This window comes from Argopecten irradians, chromosome 10 (assembly GCF_041381155.1).
Source record: "Argopecten irradians isolate NY chromosome 10, Ai_NY, whole genome shotgun sequence".
Classification (NCBI taxonomy): Eukaryota; Metazoa; Mollusca; class Bivalvia; order Pectinida; family Pectinidae; genus Argopecten; species Argopecten irradians.
In genome coordinates, this window is record NC_091143.1 from 19,626,466 (window position 1) to 19,653,410 (window position 26,945).

General features: G+C 34.5%; 1 protein-coding gene across 1 annotated transcript in view; it reads right to left on the bottom strand.

The window, feature by feature from the left end:
- Positions 1 to 26,945, bottom strand: part of LOC138333346 (fibroblast growth factor receptor-like 1) — a 203,464-nt gene that overhangs the window by 145,612 nt on the left and 30,907 nt on the right. The window contains exon 2 of the mRNA XM_069281666.1: positions 12,856 to 13,131. The gene's annotated coding sequence lies outside the window, so the exon portion shown is untranslated. The remainder of the gene's footprint in view (positions 1 to 12,855; positions 13,132 to 26,945) is intronic.

Genomic DNA, 26,945 nt, shown 5'->3' on the forward strand with positions numbered 1-26,945 from the left:
ATGTATTTGAATCTTTGACTTTCATGAACATTTTCAAGGAGAGTCTAAAAGGTATGTTGATATCACTAACAACTCAATATAGCGTTTTGAAATAAATAATAAGTGAAAAGTTACAACAATATTCGCAGCATCAGCAAACTTCATGAATGTTGAATAGTGTCCTACCTACAATACTGATGCTTCAATCAAATATCCTTTCTGGGTCGATTAGACATGAAAGATCTCCTATGTGACTGTATGTTTTATATCATGTAGTCGATGGTTAAGGTTAAAAACGGCTTAGCCTTTGTGTATTCGGAACCTTGACCAACTAATACGTGTAATAGGCAAGGGTTCGCCATCATTAAGCCGGAGAGAGCGTTCCTGACGAAAAACATTAATATGTTCCGCGGACATAGAACCTCGACCAAGTAGATGATTCTATGAAATGTCCATAAAACTTCGATGTAATATTGATCAAACATTGCCTTTCTCTCATCAGCTGACCGCCGAAGTGCCACATTGGCCATAACTTGGTATCATTTCATTCACTGACCCATTTTCTTTATTCGTGTCGGATATTAAACTGTTCCGGAAGGTTAGCAATATATCCCACCAGAACTAGGATACTCAAAATATGTATTTATTCTTTAATGCCATAAATGACAAACAAATCGAATTGTGTTGATATCACGTAATAAAGTAGGTAGAAAACTTACCACCCAAATGGTATAAAGAAATAAATATAAACATAAAGAGTTTGACTTTTAGAAGAAGCAATATGAATACACAAAACACAGAAATCTTAGATTTGAATCGGCCATGAACAATCATCAAAAACAAAACTTTATGCAAGAAAATAAATTAAGGATTAACCTATTACTTTGCTTCTTTATGAGAAAATAAATCCAATAGGGCAGTCGGTAAATTGTACGTAAACAAGAACGTACAATTTACCGACTGCTCCATTGGGTTTATCATCTCATAAACTAAGCAAAGTAAGAGGTAAATCCTTATATTTACAATATTTCTTTGAACAATATAATCAACCAGAATGACAGATACAATCATTTATAGTGGTATCGCCGTCACAATTATACTGCTGTCATATTTATCCATGCACAACAGCCATTCACAAAAAGCGCGCCGTTGACTGCAGCTAAATCGCGCCCTTATCTCCATGACATCACAAAAAAGAGTTCCTATATTTCAGTTATTTTATTCAAGTCAAATAGCAATAACACATTTTAAAAAATGAATCTGTTTTATTGTAAATGCATGTCTCCGATTGTTTCTTACATGTTTTATTTGTAAATATTGACACGTGATTTTGAGGAATGTCAAAGGAAGTCCATCAATGATTACATGTACAAATTATATTCATACGCACTGAATCGCTGAAACGCACCGCACTCAAGTTATTGGAAAATATCGATACAGAAACAATGGCAATTGTAAATATTTGCACATATCGAATGTTATAATTGTAGTGCTAACGGATTATCACGATTTATACGATTTTAAAATACAATTGTTCTGTATAACTGGTGTAATTTATACGTAGTCATAGAAGCCATGCCGAACACCCAGGTGTGTCTAATTCTATTTCAAGACGGAAATTTCAAGACAAGCCAACACTGCGTCAAAATGTGTCCTAGATTTGGAATTGATCTAATCATACCAACCATTGTATCAAATGTGGGGAAACTCGCTCTCATAGCACTGAAGAGCGGGGTACCGTGCCAAGGCACGGACATGAAAAATAGAAACTGTCAAATTACAATTGGGGCGGTAATGAGACACACCGTTCGTAACAAGGTTTCAACAGTCGACAAGTGTATAGAATGGCTTAAAATCAATGTTTTCTTCGTACGACAGTCGTGAGGAAAACGCGAGAAAAAAGTTAGGATAATTGCTTTACTCCGTGAAGACAATGCCTTTATTTTACAAATGGTTTATTCTATGATAAATAAATGTACCGATTTGCAATAGTTTTATCTGTTATAATAAATTGGCTGCTTTATTTTATACAAGCCTTTATAATATTCAGGAGACCATACCGCTGTGGATTCTGGACATGAGTGCGATCAGCTCATGTTTCTACTTTGAGTTCTTTCATTTACGTTCTTGTCCGTCCTTAAAACGCTCAACTGACAGTGTTGTTGACAGATATCGAAACCGATTCGCCTTATAACCATTAAAGTAAACTTATTTAACGATTCTTGATACCATCGTGCATAATGTGAAATATCTGCGTCATTTCAACACAGTATCGATTAGGTTACAAACACAACAGACACTTCTGGAAGTTCGAATAATGTGATGTAAACAATAAGAATGCCTTAATATATTCATCCATTTCAAAACTAAAATAATTGTTAATGCAAAATAATATTGAATTAAATCACACTCATGAGTATTATCCTATGCATTACAAACATATGTCGGAAAACAGCAATGTTCGAGTGCTTTAGTCCAAATCTTCTTTATGATCTTTCAATCGATAAGGCAGGTACTTCAGAATTCGTATCAAATTGAAAATAAGCAACCTTCCCCAAGTTCGGCGTTTGGACAAAACTTGATCTCATTAATTAAAATACCCATGCAGGTGTGATAGTTTGTTCACATTACTCAGTTGTCATTTCGTCAGACAAAAGCCAGTAAGACACTTCAAATTACAAAACAAATGCAAAAAACAATACTTTACAAATATTCGTAGAAAAATCCCTCTCCTTTCTTCAAACAAAAGTATATCGTATTTAACTTTTAACCACCTAAATTAATTTACTAACAATATAGTTATATTTAAAATGTATTAATATATTCAAATAGGGATACCTTGATATTAACTATAGTAAACAAAAAAAGAAATTGGTTCATAATTTCGTTACAATAAAGAAAATATTGATTTCACTTTTCGAATAATAAGTTTGTTTACAAAAACAAAGACAAAAAAAAACAAAAAAACAAAAAACCCAAAAACCAACAAGTGACCATTTGTTTTAAATAAGAAATATTTATAACATATCTTCAAACACAAATAAATTCGCCCACGAAATTTTTCCTTTCGGATTAAACAGTATTTTTAATTTGGTAAATATTATGTGTGTTTGCTGTGAAAGGATTGTTGGTTTGATGTGCTTACTTCTATGACCTCGTTAACCAGACTTGAGATGTGTTTCACATGGGGGACATCAGTTCTAGATCAGTATTCGTTGTGTTTTCAAACAGTCAAGGATGTAGAATTTAATCACAATATCAATGCATTCTTGAGTTCCAATTCAGGGTTTGATTTCACAGGTCTCAGTTGCATCCTAAAGTCAAAGCACCATTACGGGAAAATATTTTAGTATCGTGTCTAAATTAAAATCCTGCAATAATTGCTTTTCTACATTTCAGGTTAAACACGAACCACCATGGGAACAAAGATACATAAATTGGAATATATAGCTTAACACGTCTGAATCAGGAGTTGGATAGATGATGAGCTTTTAAAGTGTCTATTTCATTGTTCTACTATATAGCTGAAAATACTATCTGGAGACGTTACACCTGTAGTAAACTAGAAAAGCTATCTGGAGACGTTACTATACTAAAACAACTCGAAACGCTATTTGGAGACGTGTAGTATACTAGAAAAGCTGGAAACGCTATTTGAAGACGTTGGTAAATTACAAAAGCTGAAAACGCTCCCCCGGATGCGTTACTTAACTAGATAAGCCAAAATGCTATCTGGAGACGTTAGCTAACTGGTATAGCGGGAAGTGCTATCTGGAGACGTTAGCTAACTGGTATAGCGGGAAGTGCTATCCGGATGCATTAACATTAGTAACCTAGGAAGCTAGAAACGCTATCTGGAGACGTCATTAAAAGTAGAAGAGCGACCTTTATCGCGATGTGATATTCATATACATGGTGTCTGCATTATTTAGTTTTTAATTTTGTTTAATTATAACTAACTAATTGCATCCTGAAAAAAATCATGACGTGCTTATGCGATGAAGTACTGATTGCATTCAATTTATGTTATTATTAATTAGACATATACATACCAAGACATAAATGCAAATACCAATTATTGTCAAAATGATAAACATTATTCATGTATATATATGCTTTGCCGGTGTATTATCATACCGGTATTTAAGAATAATTGTATGTTTGTTTATTTTAACGTCCTATTAACAGCCAGGGTCATCTAAGGACGGCCTCTCATGTATGTAGTGTGTAGCGTGTGTGAAGTGCGAGGTGCGGGTTTTAGGAGACTGTGGTATGTTCGTGTTGTGTCTTCTTGTATAGTGGAACTGTCGCCCTTTTTATAGTGCTATATCACTGAAGCATGCCGCCGAAGACACCAAGCAACACACCCCACCCGGTCACATTAAACTGACAACGGGCGAACCAGTCGTCCCACTCACTGTTTGCTGAGCGCTTAGCAGGAGCAGAAACTACCACTATTATAAACTTTGGTGTGTCTCGGCCAGGTGACAGAACCCAGAGCCTTCCTCACAGGGGTGAACGGTCAACTCAAGGCCAAAAGTGCGGCAGCACCAAGAGAGGTATTAGGAAACATAAAGTCGGTTATTAAGAAGAGAAAAGATAAGATCCTAAATTTATTCGCCATCTACGATCATGCAGTAGGGGCAGCAGGTACAATTCTAACGCCCTACCTGCAGGGCCCTTTTAAGTTTTTGGTTTAAAATCGTGATATTATCAAGCCAACCGAGGCTTAATATTGTAAGTAGTGGAAACAATATAAAGTTAAAACACTTATCAATATAACGGAAGCCTACGTTATGTATAAAAGTGCATTACATGTTTGAATATCATGGCTTAGACAGTAAAACATTTCGTTGTTTTATGGCTCTATATCAAATTCAAAGTCGAATCATTTTCCTCTTCTTGAACACATTTTGGAGGATAATTTGTCTTACATTTAATTACTGTATGTCACATGGTAAAAATCTTTGCTAGTTTTGAATTATTCTATACTTTATCATAGGTACTATGAATTGTACAAATTACATGATTTCATGGTGATACTGCCCAGGGAATCCTCATTGAACATACTGGTCAGGTCCTCAGTCTAATGACACTCTGAGATGACTCGGTTGGTGGAAAGTGAATTACCTAATGGCCCGCGCATCTTTACCGTGTTAAATCCTCATCAGGTCATAGCCACACTGGACAGCTCGTGTGGGAGGGATCGGCCATTATGACAGCATGATTAAATCTGTGTTGTGTGACAATAACCAAAAACAGAGGAAATCCGAAAACAATCGTCTATGATATACACTAATGTAATCATTGAAATGTGTTAAGTATCGGTTATCGACATGATGGTAGGGCTAGCCAGGACATTGGCCAACACAGAGGAATGGATTATATATGTAGTGTGACAGTTATCACTGGTATTGACAACATCGTTCGTCTTATGGGAAAATGTCTAGTGTCATACAGTGCATGACACTTCACCCAAAGAGGATGCTTGACTTCATTTGATGTAAAATTGCATTAGAGAAATTGCCAGGTGACCATAAAGATATACATATTTTATTATATTTAATACACAAAATAGTAAAAGGGAGATACTGTGAATGGATGAACAAATATAGTTAATATACAATTAATATACAAAATAATAAAAAAAAGTCAATGGATGAGAAATGAATCGTTGGACGATTCTGAAGGTAGATGCTTACAGCATCATGTAATAAATCATCATTAAACAAGCCCATCTCACTCTCACCATAATCATATCTATGTTTTGAAATATAGCCGATTTAAATTTTGTCTGCCATAATGCATATTAGAGATAAGATATTTATTATGGTTTTAAATTTAAAACAAGATAAAGCTTTAAAAAGGTTAAAAATGAAGTGAGGCAGAAATATAATCATATTCATAGTGAATTAAACGACTATTGCTTTACATTTTACTATGTATTCGTATTCTCTATTCCAGGGGAAAAGACAATGGCATATATTGCACTGTCTACGACTAATAATAAGAAACAAGACTATATCTAAGGAAGCCAACACACTAAAGACGTGCTATCGTTAAAATCAAACTCATAGGAAGATAAATTACATCCGGTCCCCAACATAAATTCAAGCGTACAAGGGATTCCGGTTTTCGACATATTCTGAAAAAGCTTGCATGACAATCGCATCCATAGGAACCATTCCCTAGGCTTTAATGTATATAATAATTACACATCAGGATAAAATCGCAATTACAATGGATAGAATTATGGGTATTTCTGTCATGGCCTCAGTTGCAATTATGCATCTTTTGGGACAAATGAAACTCTTCGTCCTAAGTCAAGAAACATCAGATAGCAATAATGCACATCACATTTAAGGTATTCTGTTGATTATAATCTTTAGGGCACCATGTCTTACGATAAAAATTAGCCCCCCTCCACCCCCCCCCCCCCCCCAAAAAAAAAAAAAAAAAAAAAAATCAAAAAATCGATTCGCAGTTTTCCTATGATTAAACAGTCTTCTTGTCTTTAGAGCTAAATATTAATATTTTATAATCAGTTTGTTCAATTTAAATCAAGTCTTGAGACTTCCAGGGTCGCGTTACTTTATTTTTTGACATGAACACGGAAGGGCGTTGAAGCCAAAATCCGAATTTAATGTCCTACATTGATGTCATTATGAAATATCATAGTGACGTTTTGGCGTTTGAAGATAGAGGATGTTAAAAAAACGTTGCGTGAGAGAGCATTATTACTGTCGTGGATATGGTTTTCCCCAAGGTTAAATTATTCAGCATTTGACTCTTTTATTGGTTTTTAGTCCCATGTTAGGTATTATTAAATCCGTGTCGTGTAGTACTCTTTATCTTCAAAGGACTCAGGAAGAGTTTTTTTTATCAGTTTTATAAGATTTTTTGAACAGGAATTTCAACAGTTATATCATTATAATGCAATACGATATGATGTAGTTGAACTGAAACTTATACCATTGCAGTTTCTTTAGGTACTATGCAAATTCATCCAAATTGATATATAGATGCTGTCATTTTATTTCTGTGGCCGTGTTTGTTGAAATTGGGTGGATATTGATTATGTATAGGTGTCATTAAAGTTCAAGGTCACTCACCGTTATAAAATAAACGTTGTGAAACAATGAAAAATCGCTTCCAGGGTTAAAAAAATAGTGTCTACGCCATGACCTTGGGCCGGTGCTACTACCTCCAAAACATCGGCCGTCCAATATATATCATTATTTCGGTTATCGGATGAATCGAAAAATAATATTCATGTAAGCATGAATTAACCCGTTCAATAAATGACAGATTTCATTAAAAATCAAGTTTCCAATTGTGTTTTTAAATGTTTGGATAATCGTAAAATAAAGATTTGGGGAATGTAAGACATTACAAAAATGGAAAACATAATCTTAACAATATCACATGTAGATTTGGCAAATATCAGAGATTTCTGACTTAACTGTAATTTGCCGGTTGAAAACATCACATAAAGCAAATCATATTGACCGATACCAATTTTGGATGAATTTCAATTAGTATGCAAACTATCTGCATCTATAGTGTAATAAATAAAAAATGAATACCGAATATTTGCCTAAATAGAGCCTTACTGATAAGGGTAATAGGAGGAATGTGTGAAATTCTATGTTGTGCTGACTGTCCAATATTGGTTGGGATTTTCGTACGAGATCAATGTACAATACTGATATATAGCTGTTTGTCATTCAAATAGTTCATTAGACATAGCGGTGGCGTTGGGAGAATGTATACTTTGTTTTATCTCGGCATTGTAGCAAGCACGAAAATATTCTATTTAAGGATAGAGACATTATTCTGCTCAATTAGTCACGGGGAAGTGTCCGCGATAGTGAGAACACCCATAAATATATTAATACCAATTTTCAAATAGACGTAGTAATTGCTTAATAGTGTCTGTATAGTAGACACTGACAGTTCACGATAACTCACAGATTAACATACAATTAGAGCGGCGATAAACCATGTTAATTTATTATTTATAGTTATAGATAATAATGCAAATCATCAATTAGGTGTCAATTTCACATTCTAGAGTTTCAATACACTATGTTGATTTATGACACATCGATTGAGTTTTGCGATTCCTTGGCACATACTGTTGATTTCGTAGTTACATTCTGATCACATTATTTGTGTGGTAATCGAGAGAAGTAACTCCACCCTTTAACTTAATGTGCTGAGTGGCGATTGTGATTTATCGTTCTATTCAGTCCAAGCTCTGGCAGAAGTAGTGATGTGAAAACAATGTGTACATAATTACGAAAAAAATGATTTGAAAATAACCTCCCAGAAATGTCAAATGGTTTAACCCTGGTATGTTTAAACACATAAATTAATGAGAGAAAATGAGAAAAACAGCACTAAAACAAACATTACTTAAAAGCTCTTCTATACATACAGCTATGGATTGTTTTTCAGTTGATCCCCAGCAATTTTATAAGCTTGATTGTATAAGGTCCTGCCAAAATGTTTTGATTTTGCTGACGTAAATACCTAAAATTCTATTTTACTGATATCCTTTACTCTGTTAGCACTATATTGCTAGCGTCCACCTAAAAGATGTGTGTTGTATTTGGTATTTCAACTACTATATACTAAGTTATCCCATCCAAACACCAGCTGATTTAACAAAAAGACGACTTAATTAATGTCTATCGAACTTTTATCATCGTCCCACCAGAATAGTGTACTGATGTGAAGGCTAACGAAACTGTAAGTAGGATTTACATACCATTGAGAGTGTACCCCAGGCCTGTTTCTTTGTTAATACATAATATGTAACCAACTACCGAAAAATAAGTAATATGAGGTAAATCTTAATATGTTATGCTAATATCGAGTTCTTTTACAATTTATCTTCTTATAATATAATTTGATAACTCGCCCTCGTATATCATTTACATCATTTGATTACTCGTCTTTCAATAATTTGCTTGATACGTTTATAGCTTTTAAATGTTTAAAAGATAAAAATAAGATAAGCGTCGGTATATTGCTAATGGAAAATATGGTATATGGAATTATCTCCTGATCTTTTACCTTGATACCAATTTGTATATATATCACCTAGTATAATTGATGTGTAGAAAAACGCATGCCAGCAACGTTAATGATGTCGTGGGCCTTAAAACAATCATATGTTGCATTGTGAAATAAAATGTAAAAGCATTTGTATCTGCCTTTATGTTGTACTATTAGCATTTCCAGACCATTTGGATGGGCTGTCAAACAAAAAGTGTACGTAAAATAAATGAGAAATTGCATTTTTCATGGTTCACGATATTCTATTAAATTATCAGTTGCATTGTTCTCTGGTTAGGGTTAGACTATTCATATTGGCGATCAAGAACTATGCTGGCACATTAACGACCTGAAACTATTTTATCAAGCTTCAATAGCTCAAGTATTAATACTTTGTATCCACACAATACAAATCGGTCAACCGTACTTTGGACCAGCCTCACAATTGTTCTGCTACCTTAACTGTTACGATACACCTTTATTAGTTTTAACAAACAGGCATCATTGCAATGTATATTCGCTGTAACTATGCTTCGTTTGTAATCGCAATTTTGAAGGTTGTTACTTTTTGCTTAATGGAAATTGGTTATGCTTGATGAAATTCGATAGATCAAATTATTTATAATTAATATCATGGAGGTTTTGACTTACATAATAAGTTAATTACGATTAGTCATTGGCTAACAACAAGACATTTTTCTTGATTTTTCAATAGAAAATCAATTAATTCTGTTATTACGATGAAATATTAAAATCGTGCTATAGGTATACAACATCAGGAATCCCCACATCGCCGATAAGCAAATGTCCCATTGTGCCACTTGGGTAATGGGGACACATAAAATATACATTCACAGTGCATCTATTGTACATCTTTATTCAATATCGTTTCTTATATCTTATGCACGGATGCTTATTCTGCATTACTAGACTCATTCTGAATGAGCGTCAAAGAAAAAAACGATTATGTGTTTTTATATAAATGTCGTATAATGTATAGGATCGGTGATAACTTCATATTAGTAAAGATAAATTTGTTTTGCATATTTATGAACAGACAAGGTTAGAATGTAGATCATTGAATTTGTGTTTATCATGATGTAACGGGAAACATGTATTAGTGACAGTGAATGAAAACCTAGTTTGACGCGGCATATTTTCAGAAAAATATATATGTAAAAACAATCGATTATACGAATAGTTGTTCTTTGTTGAAATAACAATTACACGTACTTAAAATTATATGTCACAAGAATGATTTGTTGTACCAAAACCTCACATGACAATGTGGATGGGCTGGAGGGTAAAACACGTATTATATCAATTGTTTGTAAATTACACTTGCCAGTTAAATAGCATACGATTATTTCATAATATGTTCGAATGCTCGAACCAGTTTAATTCTAAAATCAACTCTGCTATCACGTACTAATATATATATATATAATTAAAACCCTAGTAAAGAAAATGGGAGGGACGGCTAATATTAAGGTAATATTTCCCTGAAAAGATTTATGTTGAGTGCCAACAGGCATTATCAACTCATAATTACTGAACACTCCCCCAACTTGACATGGAAATTAATGCCGAACTCAACGATAAATAAAAGATGGGAGACCGATTTCTTGACTTACGAAAGACATCTAGACGCACGGGATCTCAATAATTATTCAAAATGTAGTAATCAAATAAGATACGTGCTGGCAACGTTTTTTTTAGATAAAAGTATATCTGGCGCTCGAAATCCTTTATAATTCGCAATGTTATACATATATATGTATGTTATTACGAATTTTGGATATGAATAATTTTTAGTCAATCTTCAATAAACAAACTTTCATTCGATTTCAGATGGGGACATGTTCTAATTCTTGATTGTTTGTTTTTGGTTTAATTTATTGGCCTATCGATAGCCAGGGTCATTTAGGGCCAAACTTTTTCCAGCATAAAAATAACAAACTATTGAAAAAGCGATAAAAAGTGATAACATTACATGATACTTAGATTCATACTTTATGGAATCAATCTATTTCCTTCAGATGTATGTTAAACATCGATTCTCACGATATGAAAAAGGATTACTATGTCGTCTTGTTCAAATGATAACTATATAATATGTAGGACTATGACACAAAACCATAAATTGCAAACAAAGAAACATTGGCAATAAAACGCGGATTCCTGAATTCTGTTTGTCTTGACATTATGCCTTTTTTGTTAAATTAAAGGAGGGTAGTTTATTTCAACCTCTCTCGTGACAGTCGCTGGTATGGTGCAACTTGCATAGTGACAGGCATATTAAACTGAACGATGGAGCATTAAATAGCTAAATTAGCGATTTGGTCCATATTCCAATAAAATGTCAATTATAATTCTGGATTTTGGATTGTCCCGTATGACATGTTACCCCGTATCGGGGGCTTCCTCTAGGAAATAGATTACTGAAGTTTCTCATTTGTTGTAAAAATCAATCTCAAGATGATTCTTTCTGCAATCTTTTGACACTCATGTGAGTGAAAAAATTAATGATACTGGATTTGTTACGAGGGAAAGTAAATACGCTTCCGTTCGCAAATGGATTACATTGGTTATACAAGACCACACTTTGAAGAAAACAAAACACGATATGAAGTTTTATCAACTTCTGATGTTTTCTCAGGATTTTGATTGAAAGTTATAGACGAGAAAAAGAGATAAATTGTATTTATTCAAAGAGTTTAAGATCACACGCGAAATGGATATCGCCGTTAGACAAAATTCGTATAAAGTACTACAAATATCATCTTGGTACGCAAATTGAAAATACTCTTTTCGAAGAAGTAACGGAAATAACCATCTTTAATGGATGATTCTGGCCTGTTTAAAATTCATTTATATTTGTCAATTACTTATCATACATTGCCTCAGTGTATAACAAACCATCGTGGAGATAGATGCGAGGTTTCAAAACTTGATTCATAGAAATAAACAAACAGGCAAACAGATTAGTAGGAACCTTTTCTGGATATCATGTACACTTCTCGGTATCACGTAACTTGTATAATAAGCACACTGAATAATGAAAAATCTTTTGTATATTGGACTTAATCTAAGGACGCTTACAAAGTTGCAAAATTATTATTTTAGTTTAAGAACAAGTAAACTTCTTTATGTTGCTGTCTGTGTATCTTATATCTGAATTTTTTTAATGCTGTCCGATAACACACAGATATGACTTTGACGTTGGTAAATTATGTTTATCGTCCTGATAATGTTAATCAACTTATTTTCGTGAGCAATTTAAATTCGCCAAAACAAATTGTCACTTAAACGTTTCAATTACAAATCAAATGGTTTTTAATTGTAAATTGCTCATTAAAATCGCAATGAACAAGACCATGTTCAGGTCCACTGGATAAGAACGGATACGAACAGGTAAAGGACAGAGAACGCATGCGCAAAGAACAAAACGTATCAATAATTAATAAATCCCATCCTGGTGCATCCATTCTGGACATCTAACGAGCAAACTTTACCCTTGGTTGGTGTATGTCCAAAGTTTGCACATGTGGTATGTTGGATGGAATGGTCATTGCAGGAAAAGTTGCTCATATTATGAAGGAACAAGAGAGAATTGAATCTTTTAACGTTTTGCATTTAAAAGACAAATGCTTGCTTGCAAGACAGAACTAAAAACACTTGTCTTGGAATCCTGTTTATCTGATCATGACCGAAGCAAATGTAAAAGAGAGATCGTGACCGACGACGAAGAAACGTATCATTAGGTCAATAAGCCAAGAGTGATTTGATGGTTATAACACACATGCTTCTTACCTTATAATGCTTCATATGGCACAACGTATCAGGTTAAATGGAAACGAGACAGGAAGTCAATGCTGATTTACATAAATCGATGTTGATAGTAATCTGGTCAATAGAAAATCTGTCGTTTACATAACGTTGGCACGGACACTTCACAGGTCGCCACTGAATAGTTGCATGCAGGTCACGCATGCGCAGTATCCACGTGGTTTCTTTGCACGTCCACCGACGCCTGTGTTACAGATAGCACTGTTAGATGTCACATGGACGACATCTACTGTAGCGTGTCTGAAACAGAGGATAGAAGATAACATCTAAATGGTATATAAATGTATAACAATTGAGTATATGACACAAAGTCTAGCTATACAATGTAACATGGAAAATAAGTATGTCACGTACGCCGACTATGAAACGCCAAACATGTAGATTTAAAATCATGGTTTACCATTAACAGTACTTTTGTTTTGTGTCATAACCGGTATAGGAAAGTAAGAAATGATATAATCGATCAGACTTCCCGGATAGTTCAGCAGCTATAGAACACTGCGGTGTGTATCGTTGATGTCATGTACGAAGAAGATTGTTTGGGTGTCACTTCCTTGTTTATGCGAACAAACTTTAATGTGCATTGCAGAAAACATTTTGCGAAAATTGTGTATGTAAACGGAGGAGTTCATAATTGTAGGCTTTTCCAACCTGTTGTATATCTCCAAATCTCTTAGATATTTCATAGTGTGTAATAAATAGTATAGTATAACGAACATGTTCCTTTCTTTGGTATTGCACGGCTGGTATAAATGCCAGCGTGACAACATAAACGAAGAAACGAACATGATTGTTTGTTTATTTGATTAAATTTACGTCCTATTAACAGCCAGAGTCATGTAAGGCATCCTTTGTATGCGGAGTGTAGCGTGTATGAAGTGCGTGGTGCGTGTTTTGGGAGACTGTGGTACATTCGTGTTGTGTCTTCTTGTATAGTGGAACTCTCGCCCAGTTTTCTCGTGCTATATCACTGAAGCATGCCACCGAAGACACCAATCAACACACTCCAACCGGTCACATTATAATGACAACGGGCGAACCAATCGTCCTAACCCCTGTATGCTGAGAGCTAAGCAGGAGCAGAAACCACCCCACTTTGATAGACGTTGGTATGTCTCGACCAGGGGAAGAACCCAGAGCCTACCTCACAGAAGGCGAAAAGTTTGGTGGTGTAAAGATAAACGTTAGGAAGAAAAAAGTTAGAAAAAAGATGCTTATGTCCTACCTGCAGGGCTCGAACATTATTGTTATAATAGTATAGCAAGACTTGATTTAATTGCTTCAAGTTTCTTTGTATAAGGCATTTCGTGTAGTTTTGTACAATGATTCCCAATCAGTTCGTTATGCATTTGATCAAAATATCTCTAGGAACAGGTTTACTTGTTTATTCAGCAAACACTATCATCATTGACAAGAGACATTATGATTACTATCACTGACAATTTGAATTGAATGGTTACAAAAAGAAACCGAAGAAATAGCGAAGACATTTATAATAAAGCAATAATTAATGTATCAGTACCATACTTCTTTGACTATATACACTAATCCTAAATGGGGACGTCTCTTGCTGAAAACAGTAAGCTTAGCCAAACAGTCGTATAAGCAAATAAACAAAAAAAACTTCACAGTAATTCCCATGCTTATTTTAACGACAAACGTTTCCTAATATATACACCTCATTGCAGTATTGTCCGATTGTTTTTATCCAACAACATTATCGCCTGTTCCACTCCCGGGCCGGAATACAGCACTCCCGTACAGGTGGAATGTTAATTGTTTTATGTACTTTGGAGTATTGTCTCCAGGTATCATTAGGATGATGTTCATCACTTAATGTCAGCGAACTCTACAGTGATTTGTACACACCCTCGTGCTCAGCTCTACCCAATTAACATTTATCCCGTCCATAATCAACCTGCAACACAAAAAAAACTGAACTTCGCGCTTCCTTAATCCATTTTAAATGCATCCCTAAGTATAATACACAACTTTACCATTAAATCATCAGGTTCTATTGGTTCCCAACAAAATGACATATCTGTCTCTAACTAGTTTTCAAGGACAATGACAATATTTTAAAATTGAATACAAAAGAGGGGCCTATTTTTTATCTATTTATTTAGGAAAAATGCCATTTTTCTCAAGAGAATGCGTTATAGCTATAATAATATAATAATGAAACAGAACATGTAAACTGTGTAGAAACCACGGAGTATCCATTAGGGCCATTACCGAGGTCTGCATGTAGAAACACTTAACAGCAATTAAGGCGGGTACCGTCTTTACCAGTCCTGTCTGTGTGTGCTATAACCAAGCTCCCTTGTTGGATGTGGATGATTGAGGACTTAAAATTATTCCGAAGTTTTCCCCCTGTCTACTTTATAATTATAGTTTCCAAACATATCTCTTTTTGATGGTAGTTATTGTGAACGCGTGTTGCATACCTTTTCCAAACTTTGGATTGAGGACTTAAGATTATTCCGGATTTTTTACCCTGTCTACTTTTTAATTATAGTTTCCAAACATATCTCTTGTTGATGGTAGTTAATTGTGAACGTGTGTTGCATACCTTTTCCAACTTTTGGATTGAGGACATAAGATAATTCCGGATTTTTTCCCCTGTCTATTTTATAATTATAGTTTCCAAACATATCTCTCGTTGAAGGTTGTTATTGTGAACGTGTGTTGCATACCTTTTCCAAACTTATTACTTTGCCGTCTTTGTTTGATATAGTGGTGGGATACATGATCCACGAATACTTATCTACTAGATTCCATCAATTTGTGGCACCGCGAGTCGCATTAGTCTTCATTATTACGTCACGCGCCAACTCGGTATCCCTTGGGAAGAATATGTTTGTTTTTCGTGAAGTTACTTGAATAGGACGCTAACAATTATTCTTGGTTATATTGCCCTGGCACCGTATCTGAATGCGTCTATATTGCTTTGTCTGTCGGTAATGTTAAACCATCTATTCCGGAAATCCTTCTCCTCAATTGACACAGTAAACCGTGTCTACATTTATGGTTTTGATGATAGCACCGTGACGTGTGATGATTGCTTAATCAACAGCTACTGTGCAGCGATGTAAAAGACCACATTGAAATAAGATCCAACTCTTGTATCTGTGTAGTGTCGAATACAATACCGTAGATATTATATAACTACAGGAACAATGATAAATACGAAACGAAAAATGTATCTGACTTCGTTTTTTTATCTACAAAGAAACCGTCACACTGTGTCAAGGTGTATATATAGATAGCTGCCGGCTTAGTCAAACCATCTCACTAGAAAAGAAAATAATATTGTCGAAAACCATTGAAGATATAACAATAGGAATGCTCTCAACCAACAGCCAGATATCCTTTCATTTTATTGTGGGTATTACAAACCATGCACATTATTGCAGAAATGCGGATATACTTGGTGAAACGCCCGAGGATGATTTCAATATATAGTTTTCACCGTCTCTGTTTGCCTACCTTACATATTTACTAGTATCCCCTCTAGTCATACATGGTTTAATTAGTGTCTACCAGCTCTCCTCAGGCCGTTTACATTTGGTTTGGTTTGGTTCTTTAATTAACGTCCTATTAACAGCTATGGTCATGTAAGGACGGCCTCCCATGTATGTGGTGTGCTGCATGTATGTTGTGCGAGGTGCGTGTTTTGGGAGACTGCGGTATATTCATGTTGTGTCTTCTTGTATAGTGGAACTATTGCCCATTTTATAGTGCTATATCACTGAAGCATGCCGCCGAAGACACCAAGCAACACACCCCACCCGGTCACATTATACTGACAACGGGCGAACCAGTCGTCCCACTCCCCGTTTGCTGAGCGCTAAGCAGGAGCAGAAACTACCACTTTTATAGACTTTGGTGTGTCTCGGCCAGGGGACAGAACCCAGAGCCTTCCTCACAGGGGCGAACGCTCAACTCAAGGCCAAAAGTGAGGCGGTGCCAAGGGAGGCATTAGGAAAGATGAAGTCGGTTAGGAAGAAGAGAAAAGATAAGATCCTAAATTTAGTCGCCTTTTACGATCATGCAATAGGGGCAGCAGGTACAATTCTAACGCCCTACCTGCAGGGCCGGGCCGTTTACAAAACTGAAAACTGTTTCCATTATTAACTAATGTAACATGCATGTATAATCTATTTCTTTACAGTGATTGCGAATTCAAAAGTACCAAATTATTTTTAATTGATATCGTAACTCCTTTTTTTCTTAATATTTAGTCATTGCGAATAACTACCTCAAATAATATGAATCATTATCAAAGACAAAATGCATCTACATTGATCTGATTATAATGAAAATATGGAAGACATAGCATTCGCAACTTACATGACACAATATCGGATTTAAAAATTATATTATTGTAAACATTGAACAATGCCAAAAGCTGTAATTCACTACACTGTATGTAATGCATATGTTACGTTTCAATATATTTATTGAATGGTCATTTATTTGATAGGTTCTGTCTTTGAAGGTACATCGTGTTACAAAACTAGATGATTTAAACGGTACATGTACCATTCTCAACATGTCGAAAAACAGTATACTAGGCAGATAGGTGTTATATTATTTTTAAAGAAAAAAAATTATTGACACCGTGCCACATATGATAATGTTTATTCGGAAATATCTTTTTAAAATCCTGATGTAACGGTATTTTCAAATACGTTAAGAATCCAATCACATTCACTGATTGACTAGTAATGCTAGTGACACATTTCCTTGCTATTATTGCTCTTACTTTGAGGCCTTTTTAAAACATTTTGTGTCCTCTGCATTCCTTTCATTTTACTAGAACCATCAGATACCCAGACAAACTGTTAGGTCAGTATCTAGGCTATTGGTAATGGACTCATTGGGCTATCTGGGAGACATGGAGGACGTGACACATTAAAATGCGCCCGGTGTTGATATTACCGTTAATGTTTTGTTTTAATGTGGTGCGTTGTTTCCATGCAATGGTTGATGGGCAAACATATGGCAAGTTCGCCATCATCGATGGTGTAATAGATTCGATGTCCGAATAAAACAACGATAACTGTTGACACAATTGTAGGCTGTGGCGCCCTCTCGCCAGGAACAATAACTCATTTCCCTAGACACTTTTAAGAGATACTACAAAAGTGAACGATCGTGACAAATAAAAAATGAAACAAATTCACAATTTGATCATATCAATGACATTACGTGTAATAAACAAGTGATATGGAATTTGCACGTGCTTGACTTTTGATTTTTAATCCTGAATCACTTAACTATCATGAAACCAGTTTGATTTAGTTTGGGAACACATGTCTCATCCGGACCACCCGGTGCCACTTTCTCTTTGATATCGGTCAGCTATTCCACGTTGGGCCTGTATTCATACGCCTCATCTTTGTGATCATGTCACACGGGAATTAAAACATTGACGATACCGTCCGTTTACCATGCGTGACAAACGTACATTAAAATGTCAATGTGTTAAGGAAATCAGCATTTTGTAGAAATATCAATTTGAAAATCAGCTTTAAAACAAGGAGGTGAGGGTATTTGATATAAGAAAAAAGAGATAAGAGTCTAGCATCATGTTCTAATCGTACACAGTATTTTGAAAAGAATGTTCAGTACAAATATTATCTCACCTTTAGTATTACTTAAGCAATGCACAAAAATGTAAAGACCATCGGGGCCACAAATTTCCATTCATTTAACCTCCTTTCCAACTCAAGGTAAAAAGAAAAAAATCACAAACGAAATTGTCATTTCTAACTGTAAAATTGGAAACGTGCTATCTCTTGATCCTCCAGACAAATGCAACAAAATTCAAATGTCGACACGTATTCACCTCGGTCGTTTGAGAGTGCTTTAAGGAAGATTCATTTTGTAACTATATTAGTTTACACGATGTTGTAAAACTTATATCAGTGAACATAAGACGGTTTGAAGAAAATGAACCATGAAATATTTTAAAATAAAAATTTTGTTTATTTTTCACATCGCTGCTCTAGTATAATGAACAACTGTATCCTGCGTTCTAGAACCATAGTTTAGTCATACAGTATGTGTACTAAATATATTACGTACTTTTCGATTAATGATGGAACACATTGTTCAGATTTATCATATTACTATATCAATATTTGCTTTTCATATAAAATTCAAAGGTATGCAGGGAACCTTTGAAACACAATATTTCCAATATTGTTACTTGTTGTTAAACCATTATAAAGATTATGTAATAATGTGAAGGAACCATTACGCTGAGTGCTGAGGGAATGTTACCCGATAACCATGTTATTGGTTGATAAAACTTTCTCTCTCCCACAAACAATGTCCATAAAGCAATTTTACTTTAAGATTAAACACTTCGTTGAAGCTCTGAATTGACATGTTCTGTAAGTTTCATGTCTTTTGTTTGATGTATGTAGTCTGTCTAATAATAGTACCTCTTAGTAATTGCGTTAAAATGTGACTCTATTTTCCAAATAAACTAATTTTATTCAATAAAACACGTAAAGAACGATATATTTTCCTTTTTAGAAGGGTTTACACAATTTTCCATATCAAGTGATTTTATTCTAAGACAAACTTACATCACTCTCTACTTATTACAACGCATTCGTCCAAATCGATTCAAAATAAATGAATTAAATAAATGAATATGTTTACATACTTAATTAACATGTAATTGATATTTAGCATTTGGAATTTTACTAAGAAAAAAAGTGACTCTAGCACTTGTTATATTATAATCGATTCCATATCACATGCACTCCATATCATACAGTTCGACTTATTATTCTAAGGTTTTACGTATTAAAAAGAAAGTCTCTATTAAAATGTATCGTTGTTGTAAACACTTTATAGCAACACAATACAGTAAGGTTGACTAGTCTGTAGAATAATGGTTGACATTTGGTTGAGTGGTTAGCTGGCAGTTCGTTCAGTCTGGATTATTTAACGTCGGTGCTGTAACGAGTTCCTCTGAGAGGCTGTCCCGTGTATTGATAGCTGTATTGCTGAAGAAATTGTAGAGTTGATTTTGTTAAACCTCCGCTGTGTTTTCAAACCGATAACATTTAATTTGAAAACATGGTAAGATATGGAAAGAAACTCTTTGTTTTCGATTACTATCTGATCTCATTACCATTAAATATGTTTGGAAATATCAATCCGTTATAAAGAATTTCTGGTACATATTCTGTTTGACTTTACAAGAGTAGTTTCATTGTTCATAGGGCAATTCAATGCATCATGCATGCGTTAGCGGAAGCAAAAGAAAATCACATAAAAAGGCACGACTCCGGAAATGATACATACGACTGACTTCACATTCTCATCAGCGAAACTCATAAATCAGCACAAAACATATAGATAGAGATAAAATCACATCACACAGTACAGCCATGATGGATTTTCTAATACAGAATGGTTGTGTTCCCTGACCGACCACTGCCTGCCTCAGCCAATGCCTTAAACATAGGTCCCGGATATAATGCACGGTTAGAAAAATGCTTTCCTGGAAATGATTGCGATCACTGCCGGGGTCATGCATGCGTTTTAATATGTTATTATAAAACATAAAGAGATGCATTTCCGTGACACTGATGTAACTTTTGTTATCAGTTATTGATTATATATTACGATTTTGTTACATAGTATTTCTAAACAGAATGTATATCGCCACTAGATGATTCAGTTCTGTTTTTCGAAACTACCTGTAAACATCAGACATGGCAAATGAATTTTTATGTTATTTTAGTTCAATATGATTAGTAACAATTACATATTTTTGTTCGAACATTGGCCTGCCACACTTTGTCATACTTTCAACAACGAACATACAGTTTTTAAGGAATAAAAATATGGCGTTATCCTGGACTAACAATGAATCAATTGAACATTCAACAATCATATTTTATTTTCTGATATTTGTTAACGCCAGTGCATTATTCCTGTAAAGTTCTTCGATCTGTTTGACAAATCAATAAAAGGTATTGAGTCATAGGTAAATGACTTATTTAACAACATGGCATGATTTGCTTTTCATTTGGGTGATTACCAAAGGCATCATTTATTTGGTGTCTGTAGATGAACTTTATATTATTATAATACAGAAAATAAGGGAGAATATAGGTGAACAAAAAAATTGTTATCCTACACTATTGATATTTTAGTTCCAAATTATTCATAATCATAAAACATTGATACTAATTTCTTTGTTATGTTTAACGATAACAAACAAAGGATTTTTAGCATTTGTAATTTAAAGGGGAATGTCGAAAACTAATAAAATACCAAACGAAATATCAAACATATGTCACCGACCGTTTATTCATCTAATGCCTCTTTGCTGATCCGACGAGAATGATTTGGCTTTGTAGCAGCTGGCTTCCGGCTCTATAAAGGACAGATGTCTGAGTGAATTGCTGTTAAGTGGAAAAGCATGTTTGCATGTTGACATGTACATATTGTGTGTCTGATGGCCTTGACTACCAAATTTAGTATTTCAGGTACATGATAAATAGTTGAGTAGTACTTTTGGTAACCCTGGGCAGGTAGCCTTTGCTGAGCACTCAGGAGCCAAACGTGGAATAGTTATTTTTCATAGCATACCCCGACAATGTTTCTTGTGTCATGGGATGAAAAGGTCATGGACAGTGACACTAATTTATACATATTCCTGATAGTCATATCAATTAACAAAATGTTAAACAATTGATCCTTGTAAGCTATATTCTCTTTTAAAGATAAGTGTATGGTATTGCTGTCGTTGACGGTTTCCCGTTACTAACACTTAGTTATCACCTTGTCGTTGAACCTAACCAGACACCAGCTAACGTGTCTACGCTGATGAATAGATGGGAATGCAATCAGTCTGTAGATGTATTAATTAGAAGGCGTCACCCTCTGACGAGAAGCCTGTTGTGGCGGGGAAGAAATTCATTTCCGGCGGGTTAAATCGCTGTATCGCCACCAAAGTGCTGACGGATTATGTATATATATAAACTGATGTACATCTTACAGCGAGACGAAATTAGTATGTAAATAGACATTTTCAGTGTATTTGCCTTAATATTGAAGAGGTTTGCTTAACAAGATACAATTTAATTATGCACAATATAGAGGATGGTTTCTGTTACCCTCTACACTCTCGGTTCCTCGATCAAATTAGGCAGGTTGTAATTAGCTCCTATATCTTTTATGTCACAGGCAACATCGACAGACACAAACTATGTAAAACACGTGTTGGTTATGCACATCCTGCATCCTTATCTCTGGTTAATGCACAAACTGTATCGTGAATGAATCTCGTCGTGCTGATGCTACTAAATCTGACTCCTTTTCAAATTGATTTCCATGATTTAAAACAAATAACGTAAGAGTTTTCGTTCATTTTTATTTTGCAATATTCTGTTTAAAAGATTGTTTAAGGATGACATTTGTTTGAAACATTTAGATTTATAAAATGAAGCAAAGCAGTTTATATCCAGAAATATAATAAAATCACATACTGTACACCAACTATTTTTCGCATACAATTCCTATAAGAGCATATTCGCAAAAGTTGGTTTCTGCGAAAAGGTGTAAACACTATATATATTGAAAGGGATTTCCATTTAATCCACATATGTTAATCTTCATAAAAATTTTGCGAAATTTAATAGCTGTGAAATGTTGGTTGTTACAGTATAACTTGTACCAGTGTTAATGACAGGTAATGTTTGGTTTGATAACAGGCCAGCGAACATATACAACTCCTCGATATGAGCACAAAAACGTCATGTCATGTACTATGGATCCTCCAATCGATTTCAATGATTGATTGATTGTTCCGTGTTACATTAAGGGGCAGATATTATCAGATGTTAACCGAAATCGGGTTTAATTTTGATGGATTGTCAATATAATTCTGTTGTATTTAATTGATCTATGAAAATCATTTTTTTGGATTGTAAAGTGAAATTGAAGAATATACGTTAATTAGTTTGGGCACTTTGCAAACGTACATGTAATCACTACTATGAACTTAGAAACACTGTTTTGCCCTAAAAACATCTAAACACACCACGACTTAATACTGAGAGAGTTCGGGCAGTGTTTTTGTAAGTGCCATCTTTTGCATAATTCATTGTATCTGATAATATCGCCGAGTTCTCACACCATGGTAGACTCAAGATCACGTTCATTTGGGAGTGCTCTACATGCCATCCAATGGGTTTGTTACAAAAATATTCTCAGATTCCGTTAGAAAAATAAAAAAAAAACCAATAGGTATACAGAACCATTATGCTATCAGTATGTTATCGCGAATTATCTATTGATAATCTTACTCCAATGCATTTTTATGGATATATATTTCCTTCAATGAGCTCTTCACCGTGAACGTACGTCCATGTGACCATGGATGAAGAACAACAGAAACATTTTTTGTTATACCGGATGTCTTTCACATGCAATTTCCTGCCTACAGCGACATGTCACATCATTATACATGCGTTATATTCCGGAGCGTCTATAAAGGTGTGGTTCTGCTGCGATCGTAAAATCAATCAACAGGTGCAATGCATGTCTTTGTAGACTTCTTTAAGGCCTCTGACCCAGCATTTGACGCTTGGACTTCCAATTTACTCCTTACTTTTATATGAATGAACTTCAGGTCACGCATGAGACACTTTGTACATGAACTTATAAGATCAGTGCAATGATGATGTTACGTAACACAGAATATAGAACCAGTTGATTGATGAACGTGCGTGGTACCATGACAGTAGAGCCAACTGTTTTTAAATCAAAGAGCGGAAGAAAAGACTATTGTTTTCTCTCTTCAAAGAAATCGTGACAATTACTCAGCGCATTTTAATCATTTTAGTCTCAAAAAACAATCCATTAATATCTAGTGTCCAATTACGAAACACAATTGGTTAAGCAGTGTATGTGTTCACATTATGAAATTTGTTGCATATTAAAAAATACACGATCATTTTAAAAGTGATCTAGTGATTGTTTGTTTTTTTCAAAATGCGGAAACTTTTTTTTTACTTTATTTTTGGTGTTTCTAAACTCATCGCGGGTTTAAATGAGCATGGACTGTCTTTTGTGGATAAAGCTAAATAAAATTAAATCAGGTATTAGGGAAAAAAAACCCACAAAAAACACGGTGCCATATTTGAACTGGAGCATTAAGTTAAGTAAAGGTGTATATTTACCAAAGATACCTTTCCTTCTGTAAATTACCACAGGGATACTTAAAACCATGCTTATTAAAATATGCTGTAAACAACAACATATTCCCACAGGGAAGACAAGGCGTCCTTGTTTATGGAAATTACGTCACAAATTTGGATAATTCATTTTAAGGGTCGCCCGAGCCATCTAATTCAATCATTCCAATTCAGGATATAATTCGAAACTAAGCCCATTTGATTATGAAAGGCAACTCACTGTGTTTGTCTAAGTTCTTTATTTGTAATTTTACTTATACATACGGGCGGTACATGCAGACATGCCTTCCTGAATATATGTTCAGACGTTGCCAATACTATTGCTAAACATACGGGTGTATGCAAGTGTGATTAGACAGAATTTTCAATCACATCACGAGTGAGGTAGCAGATAAATATCAACTTGTGTGGGTTTTAATCAAGAAACGTCTAAATCAGTGGTACCGCAATAGGATTAATCAATCGTTTATTACTGTTTTGCACAATGTTTCTTAATACAAAAAACCCAACAAAAGCAAAAATACAAAAAAGACACCCCCAACCAACTATTTTTTTCCCCAAACCGTTCTGTTTATACCTCATAGATTCTATATTGTATCTTTGTATCCAAAAATATTCCATACACTGTTTATTAAGTAAAAACCTAAACAAATGGCTTTAGGAATGGTCAGCATTGGAATATAGACATACAATGTATTCTTCTTCATAGGATATTTGCCACCGTTAAGTACACAGAACAAGGCGTCCGAATGACTGTCTATGATGCCCGTGACACTCATATTCGTTAACATGTAAACATTGTAAATTATCTGTGATTTAAATAGCTGTGACAACTAACATAAGTGTTGGTAACACATAAAAAGCGTACTTTAACATGGCTGCTTCTTACGTCTTTGATTGTGGACTCAGATAGTCGTTACTAACGACAGACTGTTACGACAAAGACTGTCCCTATCACAGGATCTTCGATTCCCTTACAGATGCTTAAAGGCTCCATGTCAAACACTGGAATTTCATATTACATACACTTTTGTATATCTTATATTGACTTTTAACTTTACAGTTCTTAATAGAGATGTTCATTTAATCGATTTACTTTTACGGTTATATGTGTATTCTTGTCTTTACACAGGTTTTGGAAATATATATGGTGTAGAAGTTATTTGTTTTCCTTGTAATAAAAGTGTCTTACAGCATGCACAACTTTCCATGGCAAGAATTTTACAAATGTAAAAATTGCACTTTTAAAACTATGTCACTATAAACTTATTCGTTATGAGTTTACCAGAAACAGATTGTCATCAAGTAAAGCAATTGTTTACATTATGCCGCTTTGATGTTGAAATTGATAATTTGAACAACACATCAATATATACCATCACGTCGAACTTGTCCTTCATTTTACGACGCAAACACATTAGTAAGCCGTTTATGTTTACATTGTCAATCTTCACGAGTAGTTACAAAGTAAAAACGAACATAGTGTAAAACATGAAATCATATAAACTGAAATACAGATTTTAATAGAACGCAAGGCTAATACTGCAAACTTGGACTATTAATTTAATCACATGCATTTTCATATTAGCTTTAATCAAATATTTACAATTCAATACATTGTAACCTGATTATGTAACCTTTTGATGTTATCAAGTGCATGACTACCAAATCGCTTATTTTGACATCATTATCTCTGTGATGTCACAATTATCGGTGCAGGTCTGAAGGACACATGGCTGTTGGAATGATTGTTCCGTCCACAACGATAATGACATTCATTATGGGAGTAAGCTATCTTAATGGTTTCTAAAAATACATATGTATAAGCATTGATGTTTTGTTGGCAATAGTTGAAATAGGATTTCTGGCGTTCCGCAATGAAGCCGTTGTGTAGTTGACATTCATCCTTCCAAACTGGAAGCAGTTCTTAAATGTTTAGATGGCAAAGTCTTGTGAATTCGTTATAACAAAGTCGAGTTGGATAATCGTTTCAACATAATGTTATATACGTAAAATTATTGAACAACTTAATAGAACAAAGATGTGTTAACATTCAAATAAATGAAAGCTTTTTTTATTATTTTTTTTACATTTACATTACTCTTTATGCGTTCGTTTTCAATATTGCCAGGGATAATGCTATTTTAGATGAAGGAGTTACATGTATATGGAAAAACTGATCATCATCCTTATTTCTTTTTACAATTAACCAATTTGGTACAAGACAATGTTTGGAAACATCTTCAATATTTTATTCGTATGTGATAAGCTCCACAACCATCAACAAGTTCACAGAGTGCTAGACTTCAGTACATACTAGACATACGTAAGGCCTGCTACCTATACCCACATATATGTATATAAGAACTCTTGAGACACAAAAAACGAATCCAGAAAAAGGTTCAGTAATAAAGGGCTGCTCGTAAACGCATTGCCGATATCACAAATATACCTTGAGACTAACAAGCAGACTCTGAGTTGGTGATAAAAGTGTCGTCTGAAATATCTTACTGGTGTATCTTCATTTAGTATAATATTAGGAAAAGACGTGATGTAATAACCAAAATTATATAGAAAACACCACCTATTGATAATCCTCCAATTCAAAAGACAGATGGTTTGTCTACTGCATTTGTCATGGTGCCTTACTAAACTGGTAAATACAGGTGGCTGTGTTCTTAATGTACTTTGGAATTTAAACGTCACACATGGAACTCTTACTGGTTAGGTAACAGGATAACAATTATCATAACATCAATCAATCAATCAATGGGTTGAATCATCAAAAGAAAGTTCGGCCTCTGGTGAAGATACTTTAAA